This window comes from Balaenoptera physalus, assembly GCF_965194825.1.
Source record: "Balaenoptera physalus genome assembly, chromosome: 5".
NCBI lineage: Eukaryota > Metazoa > Chordata > Mammalia > Artiodactyla > Balaenopteridae > Balaenoptera > Balaenoptera physalus.
In genome coordinates this window covers 67,119,892-67,138,687 of record NC_138884.1, presented here as the reverse complement: position 1 = coordinate 67,138,687, position 18,796 = coordinate 67,119,892, and the positions used below count along the sequence as shown (strand labels likewise).

Genomic DNA, 18,796 nt, shown 5'->3' with positions numbered 1-18,796 from the left:
TCTAGAAACAATAAGTGCTGGAGAGGGTGTGGAGGAAAGGGAACACTCTTGCACTGTTGGTGGGAATGTAAATTGATACAGCCACTATGGAGAACAGTATGGAGGTTCCTTAAAAAAACTACAAATAGAACTACCATACGACCCAGCAATCCCACTACTGGGCATATACCCTGAGAAAACCATAGTTCAAAAAGAGTCATGTACCAAAATGTTCATTGCAGCTCTATTTACAATAGCCAGGACATGGAAGCAACCTAAGTGTCCATCATCGGATGAATGGATAAAGAAGATGTGGCACATATATACAATGGAATATTACTCAGCCATAAAAAGAAATGAAATGGAGGTATTTGTAATGAGGTGGATGGAGTTAGAGTCTGTCATACAGAGTGAAGTAAGTCAGAAAGAGAAAAACAAATACAGTATGCTAACACATATATACGGAATCTAAGGGAAAAAAAAAAAAAAAGGCCATGAAGAACCTAGTGGCAAGATGGGAATAAAGGCACAGACCTACTAGAGAATGGACTTGAGGATATGGGGAGGGGGTAGGGTGAGATGTGAAAGGGTAAGAGAGTGTCATGGACATATATACACTACCAAATGTAAAATAGATAGCTAGTGGGAAGCAGCCACATAGCACAGGGAGATCAGCTCGGTGCTTTGTGACCACCTAGAGGGGTGGGATGGGGAGGGTGGAAGGGAGGGAGATGCAAGAGGGAAGAGATATGGGAACATATTGTATGTGTATAACTGATTCACTTTGTTATAAAGCAGAAGCTAACACACCATTGTAAGGCAATTATACTTCAATAAAGATGTTTAAAAAAAAAAAACAATTAAAAAAAAAAAAAAGAATGTATTTTAAACATTCTCCTCCTACTTCCACTGGAATATAAGCTCCACAGAGTAGGAAGTAATCTGTTTGTTTACCATTGTATATTCAACACCAAGAATAATTGTCAGGCATATAGTAGGTATAAGAAAAATATTTATTAAATGTATCTTGAATAAGCTAAACATGAAACAAAGCAGACAGTCTAAATGTACTGCAGATCATTGTAGCTGAAAGTAGTCTTTAAGATTTAGTAGTTTTGTAGCTATTAAAACCAAAATGGACAAGATACACAATAATGTATGTATATGTAAATATACATGTATTTGCCTCTGCATTTAGAACATTTTTTAGACCAGAAGCTTTTCTTAAAAGAATTTCTAGGATTTCTTTTCTTGTTTCTTCAGGTAGACTACATTATGCAAGTATAATATAGAATAAGTAATATTTCTTAGCTGCCAATTTAAATAGATATCTTGAATTTTCCATGTAGTAAGTGAGAAAAAGTGTGGATGTAGACCATCCCAGTTTTGAGAACAGACACAAACACTGGCTAGCTAATGTGTTCAGCAACAGTTTAAATTTTTAAAAGTGCTTATACATCACAATTCTTTAAAAAATATTTTTAGTAATCATGAAATTGTTCTTTAAACAAAGTTATGTATATTTTATTTAATGCACTATCCCACAGCCTCTCATTTCCCCCTAATCCACATCATAATTATATAAAGTATTTTTTGTCAAATTTCTAAATATACATTTTTCTCATAAAAATCAACCTGTGTCATTCAGTATTTCATATTCTCCACATCGATGCTTACTAGTTTGGCAAAACTAAATGATCTATTAATCCAGTTACTCTGATAAAGAATAAAATTGAATAGAATATTGACATGAAAATTTAGAATCAATAGAGAATGGAAAATAAATACACTACCTGGCATAATAAGGAACACATGGGGATATGAAACTTTTCCCACAGCACTAAAAAAATGACTGCTTACCTTTTGCAGAGCGACAATATATTTTTACGGTAAAAACTAATGTGTACTGATGGCTGCTTCAGTAGATTCAGATTTGGGGTTTTCTCTTAAATGTTACTATCCCTTATGTGCTCAGCCTGTAATGGGTTTATGGTCCATACTAGTGTTACATTACATAAAGTGTTAAAGTTTTACATCAGTAAAATAACATATTTATCACACATGTATGCTGCTCAGACTCACATATTCTATACCACTTTTCATTTCAACTTGTTATAAAGTCTGACTAATTTTTTAAGATGTGCTCTTTAGATTACTAAAGCAATTAATATCCATTTATACTGTTTGTAATAAATTTGTAAATTCTACGTCTGAAGAGATTTCAGGAAAGACGCTTCAAAGTTATAGGATCTTACTCTTCTAGTTCAAATCTGATTAAGGAAAAAACTAAGCTAATTTTAAAATACAGTTTAATCATCATATTTGATTGTACATTCATTTCACTGAATGTATATTTTTGAAAAACTGAAATATAATTTTGTTTGATTTTCTACTTAATAATTACATACTTTAATTGACGATCCAATGCCAACATGAGACAAATAAATTGACATTTTTAATAGTTCTCTGGCACTATCATTAGTCATAATCTTAAACTGTCTGTGGCAGGTCATGTTGGATGTTGAAAACTCCATTGTGTGGAATAGCTCCTGGCACACTGAGTTATTTGAATTGTGTCATCATTAGTTTAGCAAATAAGTCATATGCTATGAGATAATGTTTGCTTTTATTATAGAAGGACAGAGAAGAACTAACTATATTCTTGATTCAAATTACATTAATACTATTTCAATTTGTACTTCAGAAAAGCATACAAGTTGATTTTGGAAAACAAACAGCAAATAAATTATCACATTTTGTGTAATGCCATTCATACACTTTCTAATAATCTTAGCTGCTCCTCAAAACAATCATGTGTAATAGGGTTTTTTTGTGTGTGTGCTTTTAAAGGTTTTTTAATCTTCATCAAATAGAACTGGATACAGCAAAACTTTAACTGGTGGTTTAGCAATTTGACAAAGTTATAAAAAGGGCACATCTGGGCTTGACTCCAAGTCTTCTGAGGAAAATTTAAATGACTGCCTGATACAAAGTATTTCAACCCAAAAGTTTGTTCAGGAGAAAATATGAAGAGAAGCGAAAATATTTGTAAACAAAATGGAGGTTTCCTTGTATGACGGAGACATATATTAAAACTTTAACCCTAACAGGCTCCAATCTTTGCGTTTGTGCATGTTTATATAGATGTAGTGGGTACTGTGTCTATATAAAAGAAAATATACATAAACGTGTGATTGTACATTTGAGTTTCAACCATTTTATTTCTGAAATGTATTGTGAATACAAAATTCTCCACATAACATAGCTTTAAACTTTAAAGTCTATTAATAAAACAAAACTAAGTATCATGGCATAGCATTAAAAAATAATATTTAAAGTTTTTTTTGTGCCCCTCCACAAAAGCATCTTGCTTTCTCTTTCAGTTAACCCTTTCCTTAATTTTGGATTATTTATTCCTAAAAACCATAGTATTGTTTGAGGTTTTGAGAACCAATTTTTGATATTTATATAAGCAGTGCTCATTCTTATGTGATTTGCATTTTCTCCCAAATATTCTTTTTTTGAGACTTAGATATATTCATGCATGCAGTGAGAGGGGATTCCAATAGAAAACTGTAGTCACCAATCATTAGACATGACATGGTCAGATCATATCGTTCCATGTTTTGGCATATAGTAAAATTTATTTAATTGTGATTGGACATAATATTTTTATTATATGTTTGTCAGGGTTTTTGTTTGCAATTTTTTATTTTGCAAACAATTCTGCAACAAAAATGTAAGAACATGACTTTGGTACACACATTAACTGTGCTGTACACCCAGAAGTACATGTGCATACATGTTCAATTGTATTGGGAAATAAAAATTCTTTTCCAAAGTTGTTGCATAAACTTTCAGTAGAGTGCATAAAATTTCCATTGCCCTACAACCTTTTCTGCACTTGATATTATCACCAACTTCATTTTTTCCAACACAATGTGTGTAAAATATTTTTTGACTGCAAACTTAATTTCCATTTTCTAGATTATTCATATGGTCAAGCATGTCATCATAGATTTTTAGATGACATGCTTTTCCTTGTTCAATACAGCCAACTCAAGATTTTTGTTTATATATTTATTTACATATTGAATTGTTTGCTCATTCAAGTAATTTGTATAGACTTTTTACAGTTACTGTATTTAAATTTTATTGCTTATGTATATTGTTAATATACAAATTTTTGAATTGTCATTTCTCCCTCTCTGTAGTGTATTTAATAAACACAAATTCTTAATTTCAAGGTAGTATAATTTGTTGGTATTTTTCTTTGCCTAACTGCTTTTGGATCTTTAAGAAAACTTTCTATTTACTAAAATGGTAAAGCTTTTCCTCTATATTTTCTTCTAATGGTTTTCAAAATTTTCCTTCCAAATATAACTACATAATTCATTAGAATTGAAAATTTATGTTATAATGAAGGGTTCATATTTTTTTCCACATGAATAACAAATGGACACAGCACCATTGATTTAATGGGCCACTATTGCCTTGCTAATTTGCAACACCAGCTCTCTCTATATGAAGTTTCCATATAAATCTGATTTCAGGGTCTCTATTTGGTGCAACTGGTGAAATTGCCCATTCCTGTACCATTACTACAGTATTTTTATTACTATAAGGAGCCCTAATATAAACTAGGACAAATCCTCCCATTTGGTTGTTCAGCAGGTGTATCTTGTATATGTTTGGCTTCTTTCTCTTTTATATTAATTTTAGATATATGCTATTACATTCCTTGGAAAATTGTGTAGATTTTGACTGTGATTACAATTTAGAGAAACTAATATTTTATTACCTTTAATAATTTTGTATGATTTATATTTTTTCTCTGAATTGTCTGCAAATAACAATATTTTGAATCTTTACATTGTCTTTTTTTCTTATTCTGCTGGTTAGGACTTGTAACTCATTTTTAAAAAGAAATGATGACAAAATGTCAGCAAGAATGATGAAATAAGAGACTTCTGATTTTCTCTCCTCTTACAGACACACTGAATAAACTACTACACAGGGATCAATTCCCTCTGAGAGAAATACAAAAATTAATTGAGTGACTCCTATACATTCAGTGACTGAGAAAATACCCACACTGAAAAGAGTAGGAAAATCTGAGAAACACTCATACCATACAACACAGCCCCTGGTACAGAGTTTTCTATTCAGGATGGAACCCTCAACTCTCAGCTTCTCCCAGAGATGCACATTTAGCACCGCAACTTTTAAGGCTGCTATCTGAGAAACTGGCTCCCAAATTACCTACCTCTGAGAGCTGATGAGTCTCAGCATTTGCAAGTCTCCCAGACCATATGAAACAGAGGCAGCTTTGTTTCACCACCAACCCAACCCTGACCAGCTCAGAAGGAGCAGGTGAAAACTCAAGGCTCCCAGTTTTTCCCTGAATGGGGTTTCACTGCATACTTTCCCAGCTGAGGGTCAAACTTTTAATCAGCTTGCATCTGGGAGCTGACTGGGATCCTCTGGGAGCTTGAAAGGGCTTTTGGACACTTGCCCTGTCTTCTCCTCCCAGCTTGCTCCAACAATAAAACAGTCTCCAGTTTCTCCCTAGAAGGTAATGTCCACCATCTTGTGCCCCAATTTCTAAGGCTGCCACTCAAGAGACTGGTTCCTAAATCACCTAGTTCTAGGAGCTGATGGAGTTCTGCAATTTCAAGTCCCCTAGAACACAAAGACAAAGAGCAGTTTTATATGGATGCACAAGCACCCCAGTGGTTATTCCCTCTGGCTCAGCAAAGAGCTAGTAGGCAAAATAACCAGTTCCCAGTTTCTGCCTGAGAAGAGCTAGACTGCCTATAGAACATCCCAGCTTTCACAGCTGCTGCCTGAAAGGCTTCCAATCAGCCCCTATCTGGGAGCTGACAAGGCAGGCTATTAGAAGTCCTCTGGGAGTGTGAATGGGAATGTAGAAATTTCCCCACCTTTGGGTCACTGACTGGACTTGACATATTCTAATCTCCTGGGGGTCGCTAAGAACAGAGGCAGGGATTTGGAAAAACACAAAGACTTTAGAGGCGCCAGAATCTCAGACCAGATTGAGGACTTTTCCATCTATAGTCATCAGAAATATTGGCCTATAGTTTTCTTTTCTTGTAGTGTCCTCATCTGACTTTGATATCAAGGAAATGCTGGCCTTGTAAAATAAGTTGAGAAATGTTCTTCTCTATTCAGTTCTTTGGAAGAATTTGAGAAGGATTGGCATTAATTTTTCTTTAAAAGTTTGGTAGAATTTTCCAGTGAAGCTATTTGTTTCTGGACTTTTCTTTTTTGGAAACTTTTCTAGTGCTACTTCGATCTCTTTACTTGTCTGTTCAGATTTTCTGTTTTATCATGACTCATTATTGGAGGGTTGTATGTTTCCAGGAATTTCTTTCTTCTAGGTTAGTTGGTATATAATTATTCATAGTAATCTCTTATGATTCTTCATATATCTGTTGTATCAGTTATAATGTCTCCTATTTCATTTCTGATTTTATTTATTTCAGTGTTTGCTCATTGGTTTTCTTAGTCTAGCTAAAATTTTGTTTATCTTTTCAAAAAACCAAACTCAGTTTGTTGATTTTTTCTATTGCCTTTCTACTTTCAATTTCATTTATTTTTGCTCACCTTTGTTATTTCTTCATTCTACTAACTTTGGGCTTAGTTTGTTCTTTTTCTAGTTCCTTAGTTTGTTCCTTTTTCTAGTTCCTAGTTAGCTTGCTTATTGGAAATCTTTCTTTTTTCTTAATATAGACATTTATTGCCATAAGCTTCATTCATAGAACTGCTGTTGCTGCATCCTATAAGTTTTGGGCTGTTGCATTTCTATTTTTGTTTGTCTCGAGACACTCTTTGATTTCTCTGTTGATGTCTTCTTTGACCCATTGGTTGTTCAGGACTCTCAAGTGTCCAAATTTGTCACTGCAGCCCCATGCAACCACCAAAAGCTCTGTTGTTTTCTTTTTCCACCAGCAGTAGTCCTCTGCCTGGACTGAACAAATCACTTTTATATTTTAAATTGTTTTACTGATTGTTCTCAGTGTAAGGATTAGCCTGCCACAGACTGTCATATCCTATTTTGAACAAGGAAACTGAAATCTGATTTTCAAAATCAACTCTGATAATAGTTTCTTTAACTGGAGTATTAAGGCCATTTACATTTATCACATATTTCTCATATGCCAATATGATGAATATGGATTCATTTCTATTTTTTATATGTTTCTTGCCTATTCTGTCTTTAACCACTTTCTTAGATTGTTTTCTAATGCATTCTTTGTTTTCCTTTTTGTTACACTATTTTTTCTATTTCTTTTTTTGGGGGAATTTTACACATATTTATATTCGTTAATGGTTTATCTTAAAATTTTGGTACTCACATTCAACTTAAGACTGTGAATGCTATTTGATAGATTTTCTCAGTTCTGAAATGATATAACGAACTTTAGATTATTTTGTGTGATTAACACATGCTATTGTTATTCAGTATGTTTATTTTATATTGATTTATTTATCCCACATATTTGGTATTATTATGCAGTATTGCTATAAATAATGATTGTCTAGATTTTCCAAATATTTACTATTTCCTTTGATTACCATTTTTCCCCCTCAGATTTCTTAGATGATTTTTCTTTTTCCTTGAATCTCATCCTTCAGTTTTCTACAGAGATGCTCTGTTGGAACTAACCCAGTATGATACTGTATATCTGGAAATATTTCCCCCTTTTCTTCTCAAGAGAGAGTTTCATTAGGTGTGCAATTAATGTCAGTTGTTTGAAGATATCATTTTGTTGTTTATGCAACCATTGTTACTACTAAGATATCAACTGGCACTCTATTTTCATTTTTTCCTGAGTAATCTATCTATCCCATCCAACTCCTCTTTTTCCCTTTCAGGATGCTCTAAAGATACCCTCTTTATCTTTGGTTCTGATTTCACTAAAATATATCTTGCTGGGGATTTCTTTTTACTTATCATCCTTTGGAGTCACTAGGTTAACATAGTGTGAGAATTGATGTCATTCAATTATGTATGTCTTGGTCATTTTGTCTTCAAAAATTCACTTTAGGATTAGCTTTTTTGAAAATAGTGTGAATTTTTATTTACAATTATAGTTCAGGTTCATTTTAGCAAATTTGTGGTATGTGAAAAGTTAAAAAAACACTTTTAAACACAACTCCAAGAAATGATAACATCTTAATATAAGCAACTATTTTGTTTTTGCTTTACTAAGATATAAAAAGTATACATAGAAAATTTAATATAAATGAGTTTCATAGACTATTTCTCAAGTTAATTAATATTCTTCTACAACATAAATTTGGTGACTCTATGGTATTATATATATAAACCAATTTAACCAATCATCTAGCTTTCAAATATTTAAGTTGTTCCCATCTCTCCATTCTTATGCTCAGTTATTAGGATATGATAGTGAAATAAATGTGGAAAAATCTTTGTCTGAAGAAACCTTGCAATCTACTTGGTGAAAACAAGCACTAAATAACACAGTAGTAAATATATAGTATTTTTTTAATGTGGGGAATGTTGAGGAAAAAAACATATGAAGTGGGAAAGGTGGATACAGATTATTAGGGCTTGCTGTGTGAAATATTAGCAAGTCCAGGAAAGGTTTCTCTGAGAAAGTGTTTTGATTAACATATGAATCAGAAACCAGTCATACAGATATCTGGAAGATCATGCCAGGAAGAGAAAACAGCAAGTACAAAGTCTCAAAGTGGTAACATGCCATGAGTAGGAAGCCAGAATTCTGGATTGAAGGAGGCATTGGAGAGCATGGGATGACATCAGATGGTACCAGAGGGTCAGGTCATGTTGGATTTTAGGGGTCGTAGTGAGGATTTACCTTTTACTGGGAAAGAAATGAGAAGTCTTTGGGGATTCTGAGGAGAGAAGTGGTATGATCTGAACTAATAGTATCATTTTGACTACTTTGTTGAGGATAGACTAAAGAGTGGACAACAGAAGCAGTGAGACCAGTTAGGAGGTTGCTTTAATGTTCTAGGCCAAAGATGATGGACTTATACTGAAGAGGCAATAGTGGGGATAATTTGGTCCCCAGATCAAATTCTGGAGCAAGATGCAAACGGGAGTTGCTGGTAGGTTGTTATAAACAACCAAGACTGCAGAAGGAGATATGTTAGGAGAGGGGCAGAGACTATCAGGAGGTCATATTTATAGGTAAATATTGTGAATATTTCTACTCTTTTATTTATGAGTCCCTGAACATGAAATGTATATAGAAATATGTGTACATTTTAAATATTTTTCTATCTACGGTCAAATAATTTTCCAGTGTGTATTTTACTAGTTTATGCATTTGAGCAGTGCATGTAACTATTTCCCTTCACACTCTAAAATACTAATATTGCTATTTTTCATTGCTGTAAATTTTATGAGCAAAAGTGCATCTCAATATTGATTTAATGTGCTCTTTAATTAGAACAAACAAACTTAATTTAAAATACTTGAGTCAAAATACTGCAAGATTTGACTTCTTCCTACTTCCTCTTTTATTCTTTTTTATTATTCGCTGTCCATAGTTTTAGTCTGTTTAATAAATAGGGGTACTGACATTTGTAATTTCTTGCCCTCAGGACATTTGAATCCTCTTACAAATTTTGGGAATTCTCATTATGCCCCTTGGACATGGCAATCTGAAAGGGGAATGTCCTTCTTATTTCCATTTTTTGCCAGACAAGATATTGGTAGCCTAGGCTTATGTAAGTAGTTTTTCCTGCCAACAACTTAGTTTCTTGATTGAATGACTCCATTGAAAAGAGAGAGGAAACTGTAATATTCAAAGGTGTCTAGCAAGGGCAACGACATCCATTGGTAGTGGTGATGCACAGGAGTGGGGAAGTGCCTTGACTGACTGTTCTTTATTAACTTCTGCAGACATGCTAGATGTGGTCCTATATAAAATCTGTTTCTCCAGGCTTCAGTGACCCTTTTCATCCTCCGTACCTTTAAAATAATTCCACTTTTTTTCTTACTTCTGCCAGAGCTGAATTCTGTTGCTTGTAAGCTAGAACCCTGACGGGAACTGACTACAGTATCCCATTAGGCTCAAAATGGTTCTTGCACATTGCTGTTGTTTGGTACTTTAATGGGGCAAAGCTATTTTTATTCATTAGAAATCCTCTTGGTGAGAGCATTGCATGAACCGTTATGCAATATTTTTGTTAAGCCACTTGGAACTGAGACTGAGACCCTCACTAAATGATTAGCATAAGATAAAACAAAAATTTTATTACTCCTAAGAAAGAAAATATGAGACAGAGGGAGAGATTGCTGCCAGTGAGATGGCATAAGGCTATGGAGCTGAACAATTTAATTTTTTCTTATTAAAAACAAAACAAAAGAAAAATTAAATATTAATATTACTATCAAAATTGGAAATACAGGGCAAGTAGGAGTTGGTACCTATCATAGCAATGTGATTATATAATGACTCAAGATGATTATTCAGAGGTAGACTTATAAACATATTATTAATAAATATACAAGTAATCCTAAAATAAATTATGAACCCATAATGTATTATATTTAAGTACGACTTTTCAAGATTTTTGTTTTAGTCACTTATACTCTTTGTTACCATGACAATAACTGAGGCATATCAGAATTAAGTCTTTTCTTTCGTTAGGTTATTTTGTTTAGATTCCTTGTGTGCATTCCACTATCTTTTCAATTATACTTTACTCATTTTGAATTCTTATTTTGAGAGATATATGGCATATGCATATGGATAAAAGTTTGGTTAAAAATTGGATTTGGGTGGTAAAATCCCTATGGATCAGAGTATAGCATTCTGTTTTCAAAAAATATTTCCTCCCAGTATAAAAATATCAAATTTTGTATTGATAAGTACTACTTCAATTGCAAGTGACTGAAACCACCTTTAACTGTGAAAAACAAAACAAAAGGAAAAGGGAGGAAAGGGAGATTTATGGTTGGGATACTAGAATATTTCATGAATAAGGGAGAGTTAAGCAAAAAGCCTCTGGTCCAGCAAACCTGCAACAGGGAATTTGATAGCCAGAATTAGGTCTAGAGAGCCTTTGTTTGGGTTTTGGGTTTTTCCATTGACTTGTGATCTCTACTCCTTGCTGCAGATCTGTTTAATTTTACTTTATTTCTATACATTAGCTTCCTATATGTGAAGAAAATTGAGCTAACCTATAGCTGGTGATATTTAGAGATTTAGACAGTTTAAGAAACATATAAAACTTACTATCTCTTGGTCCCCAAGTTCAAAAATCCTGAGGAAGGATCACATTTTACTAATGGTTAAAAGAGACCATATGCATAGAAAATATCTTTTGAATTCAGAAATTGTCTATAACTTTGTAAACCTGGTAACTGTTATTACAATGCAATCACTATTAATATACAGTGTCTCTAACTCAGTGGGGTATCACATATGCTGTGTGTCCTAGGCAGTTCCCAGTTACTTAGTGTGGATTCTCCAATAGATTATTCACAAACAAATAATGTCCATTTTATGTTTTAAATCTTACAAAGGTTTAATGCAGTGTCTAGCACAGATAATTTTTAATAAAACTGTATAAAATACTGAATAATATGTTTTACTGAAAATCAACAATCCAGATAAGACTCAATTTAATAATAATAAATATAAACTGGTTAGAGTTTATTTAAGGTTCAGCTGATTTTATGTGTGCTTGATTTGAGTATCACTAGAAAGATTCATCTCAGAAAAAAAAAAATCATGTAGTTAGCAACTTAACTAAGATTACACCATTGATTTTACTTCCTCCAAATTGAATCATTTAATCTATTTCCAGCTTTGATATATGTGTAATAGAGTTGATAACTGCTAAATGTGCATAGTAAATCATTATCAAAAATAAGTACTTGTATAAAGAACTGTTTAAATAAATTGTCTTAAAATTAGTCATAAGTTTAGCTAAAGATTTTAACTATCAAAACTTACCTCAAATTTTAATGTCTTCTATTGAAACTCCCCTTTTAACTAAATATTATTAATGAAACAAAATGCCATGATTTTTTAAGTTCTAAATATCTAGTTCTGCAGCATAAAATTAAAAATTCAAAAAAGTTATAGGGAAATGAAACAATAAAATAATTTTTACATATCTTAAAAATTTACATTTTGCTTTCAATTCAAGCAAAATAAATCAATGCACATGTATTTTATATACGTTTTTCATATAAGCTTGTACAATGGTATCCAAAGCAGTCTTGAGGGAATAACATGGAGCTGGAAGAATCAGACTCCCTGACTTCAGATTATACTACAAAGCTACAGTAATCAAGACAATATGGTACTGGCACAAAAACAGAAATATAGATCAATGGAACAGGATAGAAAACCCAGAGATAAACCCACACACCTATGGTCAACTAATCTATGACAAAGGAGGCAAGGATATACAATGGAGAAAAGACAGTCTCTTCAATAAGTGGTGCTGGGATAACTGGACAGCTACATGAATGAAATTAGAACACTCCCTAACACCATACACAAAAAGAAACTCAAAATGGATTAAAGACCTAAATGTAAGGCCAGACACCATCAAACTCTTAGAGGAAAACATAGGAAGAACACTCTTTGACATAAATCACAGCAAGATCTTTTTTGATCCACCTCCTAGAGTAATGGAAATAAAAACAAAAATAAACAAATGGGAACTAATTAAACTTAAAATCTTTTGCACAGCAAAGGAAACTATAAACAAAATGAAAACACAACCCTCAGAATGGGAGAAAATATTTGCAGATGAATCAACAGACAAAGGATTAATCTCCAAAATATATAAACAGCTCATGCAGCTCAATATTACAAAACCAAAGAAACCAATCAAAAATTGGGCAGAAGACCTAAATAGACATCTCTCCAAAGAAGACATACAGATGGCCAAGAGGCACATGAAAAGCTGCTCAACATTACTAATTATTAGAGAAATGCAAATCAAAACTACAATGAGGTATCACCTCACACCAGTTAGAATGGGCGTCATCAGAAAATCTACAAACAACAAATGCTGGAGACAGTGTGGAGAAAACGCAACCTTCCTGCACTGTTGGTGGGAATGTAAATTGACACAGCCACTTTGGAGAACAGTATGGAAGTTCCTTAAAAAACTAAAAATAGAATTAACATATGACCCAGCAATCCCACTAGTGGGCATATACCCAGAGAAAACCATAATTCAAAATGACACACGCACCCCAATGTTCATTGCAGCACTATTTACAATAGCCAAGTCATGAAAGCAACCTAAATGCCCATCGACAGATGAGTGGATAAAGAAGATGTGGTACATATATACAATGGAATATTACTCAGCCATAAAAAGGAATGAAATTGGGTCATTTGTAGAGATGTGGATGGATCTAGAGACTGTCATACAGAGTGATGTATGTCAGAAAGAGAAAAACAGATATCATATATTAATGCATATATGTGGAATCTAGAAAAATGGTACAGATGAGCCGGTTTGCAAGACAGAAATAGAGACACAGATGTACAGAAGAAATGTACGGACACCAAGGGGGGAAAGTGGTGGGGGGTGGTGGTGGGATGAATTGGGAGATTGGGGTTGACATATATACACTAATATGTATAAAATAGATAACTAATAAGAAACTGCTGTATATATAAAAAGAAAAAGCTTGTACAATGGTACTTATACAAATTTCATTGTGCTCTTCCTCTACTTCTTGACAAACAGGCTATCTTCTGGGGAAATTCACAAGATAAATTACCTGGCTACTTTCTCTTTAAATACTGGCTGTGAGAGGAGCTAACTTCATATTTTAAAAAAGATCATGTTTATAATACATATATTAGTGATTTTTTCCAACTGAGAATTTTTTTCCATTAAAAATTCAGCACAGAAATAAGAAAATGTTTCAGTGAATGGAGATACCAAAAATCCCATTACAAATTCCTTTCAAATTTTTCTTAAATTTTTAATTTTTATTGGAATATAGTTGATTTACAATGTTGTGTTTGTTTGTGCTATACAGCAAAGTGAATCAGTTAAACATATACATATATCCACTCATTTTTAGACTCTTTTCCCATATAGGTCATTACAGAGTACTGAGTAGAGTTCCCTGTACTATATATAGTAGTGTGTATATGTCAATTCCAAGCTCCCAGTTTATCTCTCCCCTTCTTCCCACCCTAGTAACCATAAGTTTGTTTTCTACATTTGTGACTCTATTTCTGTTTTGTAAATAAGTACATTTGTATCATTTTTTTAGATTCCACATATAAGCGATATCATATGATATTTGTCTTTGTCTGACTTACTTCACATAGTATGATAATCTCTAGGTCCATCCATGTTGCTGCAAATGACATTATTTCATTTTTTATATGGCTGAGTAGTTTCCATTGTATATATGTACCGCATCCTCTTAATCCATTCATCTGTTGATGGACATTTAGGTTGCTTCCATGTCTTGGCTATTTTATTTTTTATTTTTTATTTTCTTTAAAGAAAAGGGTGGAATTTAATCTTTATTTACAGGACACTGCAAGATATGAAATTCCACATAGAAATAAGAAACCCATTGAGAGGAGAAGCTTCATACAGTATGTACCGTTTGGAACTGTTCAAGTATAGTTTCTTTGTAAAAAGTGCTACAATAACAAACCACGTGTAAAGAGTTCTTAGTAGAGAAACAGTAAGACAAACTTCTACCAAACATAGTACACAACAAACAACTTTATGCCTCAGATGTACAATCTAAAAGTTGCAGGTCCCAGCAGTGCCATCCTGAACTTGGAATGTATACCCTTCAGAGGTAGTTTCTGGCACAACATTTTGATCTTCCTCTTCCTCCACAGAGAAATACTTCTCAATCAAGTTTAATGAAGCTTTGTACAGACTCATTTTCATGGTTTTGTAGAGCTTCAATTTTGTCCAAACCTCCACATTCTTCAATCTTTATACTAAGTTTCTCAGTTTCACCTAGTTTCTCAGCAGCCTGAAAGATATTTGAGATGGCATCCAGAATAACCAGAATAATTTTAGTGTCTTTCGCAGTTAGGAGGTTCATCAACGGTTCTATTATGCCACAGTGAACAAGGTATACGATCTGCTCAACTGTTCCGCCACTTGTGTAGTTGGTCACAGCCCATACAGCTTCCTTTTGTGTCCTAAAGTTGGCTTTAGAGAGAACGTCAACAAGAAATGGGACTAATCCATGATTTACAACTTGTTGTATCTGGTCCTGGTGGCCAGCCGTGATGTTTGACATTGTCCACGTAGCTTCCTTCTGAATGTTAGTTTTGGAGTTTGTTAGCAGGCTGGGAAAGATGGCAAGTGCTCCTGCATCTATTACAACCTGAGTCTGTTCATCTGTCCCAGTGACAATATTCCCTATGGCTCTTAGCGCGGGAGTCACAATTGGCAATTCAGTAGCTCCTAAAAGCTTCACAAGTTGGGGTACAACCCCAGTTTTCACAACCGTTTCAATCCATTCATTTGGACCATCGGTAAGGTAGGAAATAGCCCAGCAGGTATCAGCTAAAACTTCTGGATCATCGTGATGCAGGAGACGAACTAAAATAGGAAGAATTTACTCAACAGCATCTAAGGGGGGTGCAGGATTCTTGTTGTGACAAAGATTTGAAAGTGTCCAGGTAAGATTACGTAAGTAACCACATGCTAAAGATGACAAATCAGGAACCTCCAAAAGTGCGAACAGTGGGTCAACTGCACCATACTTGATAACCAAGTCTTGGAAAACGGATCCATCACCTGCAATGTTTCCTAGAGCCCATACAGATTGTTCACTGATGTGAGTGTGGGGAGATGCCAACAGAGAAATGAATGTTGGGATAGCACCTCCATCTACCACAGCCTTGGTCTGTTCTGATGTCCCGGAAGCAATGTTAGTGAGGGCCCAAGCAGATTCAAACTGAATGGGACTACAATCAGTTCTGCCCAAGAAGGACACAAATTTTGGAATCAAACCAGCCCGGATTATGCTGACTATAGGGGGCTGTTTTTCCCTGGAAAGCAGTTTCCTAGCAGCTTGAGTAGCTTGGAGCTGGCTTTCCAAATTGTTGCTATTTATGCCTTTGACAATGTCATCAACAGACCGATTTACAGTGCGCTGGTTGTTGCGGTTTTCCTGCAGTGGAGAAGCAGCAGCATCTGGAAAAGAGCTGACATTTCTCCTTTTCAGCATCTGGTCACCCTTCTTAGCTTTCCTGAGCTCCACATTCACTTCTATTCGGTACCGCCTCATTTCTGTACTGTCTTTCCCCTTGTTCTTGAATCTGTTAAGGCGGGCAGATGGTGAATTAGCATTCTCACTGATGGACATCGTTATGAGACAAAGGGAGAAAGCTACACAGCCGGCTCAAGCTTCCACAGGAGGCGGTGCGGGGCGCACAGGCTACGGATCAACTGCACTAAACGTCCACCACGGTCAGCCCGAGGACGGTGTCTTAGCTATTTTAAATAGTGTTGCTATGAATACTGAGGTGCATATATCTTTTCAAATTATGGTTTTCTCTGGATATATTCCCAGGAGTGGGATTGCTGGATCATATGGCAGTTCTATTTTTAGTGTTTTAAGGAACCTCCATACTGTTCTCCCTGATGGTTGTACCAATTTACATTCCCACCAACAGTGGAGGAGGGTTCCCTTTTCTCCACACCCTCTCCAGCATTTATGCTTTGTAGACTTTTTGATGATGGCCATTCTGACCGGTGTGAGGTGATACCTCATTGTAGTTTTGATTTGCATTTCTCAGATAATTAGTGATGCTGAGCATTTTTCATGTGCTTTTTAGTTATCTGTATGTCTTCTTTGGAGAAATGTCTATTTAGATCTTCTGCCTGGTTTTTGGTTGGGTTGCTTGCTTTTTTTGGACATAAAGCTGCATGAGCTGTTTGTATATTTTGGAAATTTATCCCTTGTTGGTCACTTTGTTTGCAAATATTTTCTCCCATTCTGTGGGTTGTCTTTTCATTTTGTATATGATTTCCTTTGCTATGCAGAAGCTTTAAAGTTTATTTAGGCCCCATTTGTTCATTTTTGTTTTCATTTTCATTACTCTAGGAGGTAGATCAAAAAAGATTATGCTGTGATTTATGTCAAAGAGTGTTCTGCCTGAGTTTTCCTCTAAGAGTTTATAATGTCTGGCCTTATATTTAGGTCTTTGGTCCATTTCAAGTTTATTTTTGTGTATGGTGTTAGTGAGTGTTCTAATTTTATTTTTTTACATGTAGCTGCCCAGTTTTCCAGGCACCACTTACTGAAGATACTCTCTTTCTCCATTGTATATTCTTGCCTCCTTTATTGTAGATTAGTTGAACATAGAAAGGAAAAATATATTCTAATACTCAACAAAAGAAACACTCATTTTAGACTTCAACAGAAAGTCATCCGTATTTTTTAGTTAATGAGTAAAACCATTTGTGTATCTAAACTTCTTCACATTTTTTTTAAACATCTTTATTGGAGTATAATTGCTTTACAATGGTGTGTTAGTTTCTGCTTTATAACTAAGTGAATCAGTTATACATATACATATGTCCCCATATCTCTTCCTTCTTGCATCTCCCTCCCTCCCACCCTTCCTATCCCACCCCTCTACGTGGTCACAAAACACCGAGCTGATCTCCCTGTGCTATGCGGTTGCTTCCCACTAGCTATCTATTTTACGTTTGGTAGTGTATATTTGTCCATGCCACTCTCTCACTTTGACCCAGCTTACCCTTCCCCCGCCCTTTATCCTCAAGTCCATTCTCTAGTAGGTCTGCATCTTTATTCCCATCTTGCCCCTAGGTTCTTCATGACCATTTTTTTTTAATTCCATATATATGTGTTAGCATACAGTATTTGTTTTTCTCTTTCTGACTTACTTCACTCTGAAAGACAGTCTCTAGATCCATCCACCTCACTACAAATAACTCAGTTTTGTACCTTTTTATGGCTGAGTAATATTCCATTGTATATATGTGCCACATCTTCTTTAGCCATTCATCCTATGGTGGACACTTAGGTTGCTTCCATGTCCTGGCTACTGTAAATAGAGCTGCAATGAACATTTTGGTACATGACTCTTTTTGAATTATGGTTTCCTCAGGGTATATGCCCAGCAGTGGGATTGCTGGGTCGTATGGTAGTTCTATTTTTAGTTTTTTCAGGAACCTCCATACTGTTCTCCATAGTGGCTGTATCAATTTACATTCCCACCAACAGTGCAAGAGGGATCCCTTTTCTCCACACCCTCTCCAGCATTTATTGTTTGTAGATTTTTTGATGATGGCCATTCTGACCGGTGTGAGATGATACCTCATTGTAGTTTTGATTTGCATTTCTCTAATGATTAGTGATGTTGAGCATTCTTTCATGTGTTTGTTGGCAATCTGTATATCTTCTTTGGAGAAATGTCTATTTAGGTCTTCTGCCCATTTTTGGATTGGGTTGTTTGTTTTTTGATATTGAGCTGCATGAGCTGCTTGTAAATTTTGGAGATTAATCCTTTGTCAGTTGCTTCATTTGCAAATATTTTCTCCCATTCTGAAGGTTGTCTTTTGTCTTGTTTATCGTTTCCTTTGCTGTGCAAAAGCTTTTAAGTTTCATTAGTTCACATTTGTTTATTTTTGTTTTTTATTTCCACTTCTGTAGGCGGTGGGTCAAAAAGGATCTTGCTGTGATTTATGTCATACAGTGTTCTGCCTATATTTTCCTCTAAGAGTTTGATGCTGTCTGGCCTTACATTTAGGTCTTTAATCCATTTTGAGTTTATTTTTGTGTATGGTGTTAGTG

At 34.7% G+C, this 18,796-nt stretch overlaps 1 long non-coding RNA gene and 1 pseudogene across 2 annotated transcripts in view; both read right to left on the bottom strand.

Annotated features, from left to right (window-relative positions):
• LOC309661921 overlaps positions 1-18,796 on the bottom strand; it is an 859,734-nt gene that overhangs the window by 828,925 nt on the left and 12,013 nt on the right. The gene's annotated exons all lie outside the window — the stretch shown is intronic.
• LOC309661781 (importin subunit alpha-1 pseudogene) lies at positions 13-18,016 on the bottom strand (annotated as a pseudogene). Its single transcript has one exon. The product of its transcript is annotated as an importin subunit alpha-1 pseudogene (transcript).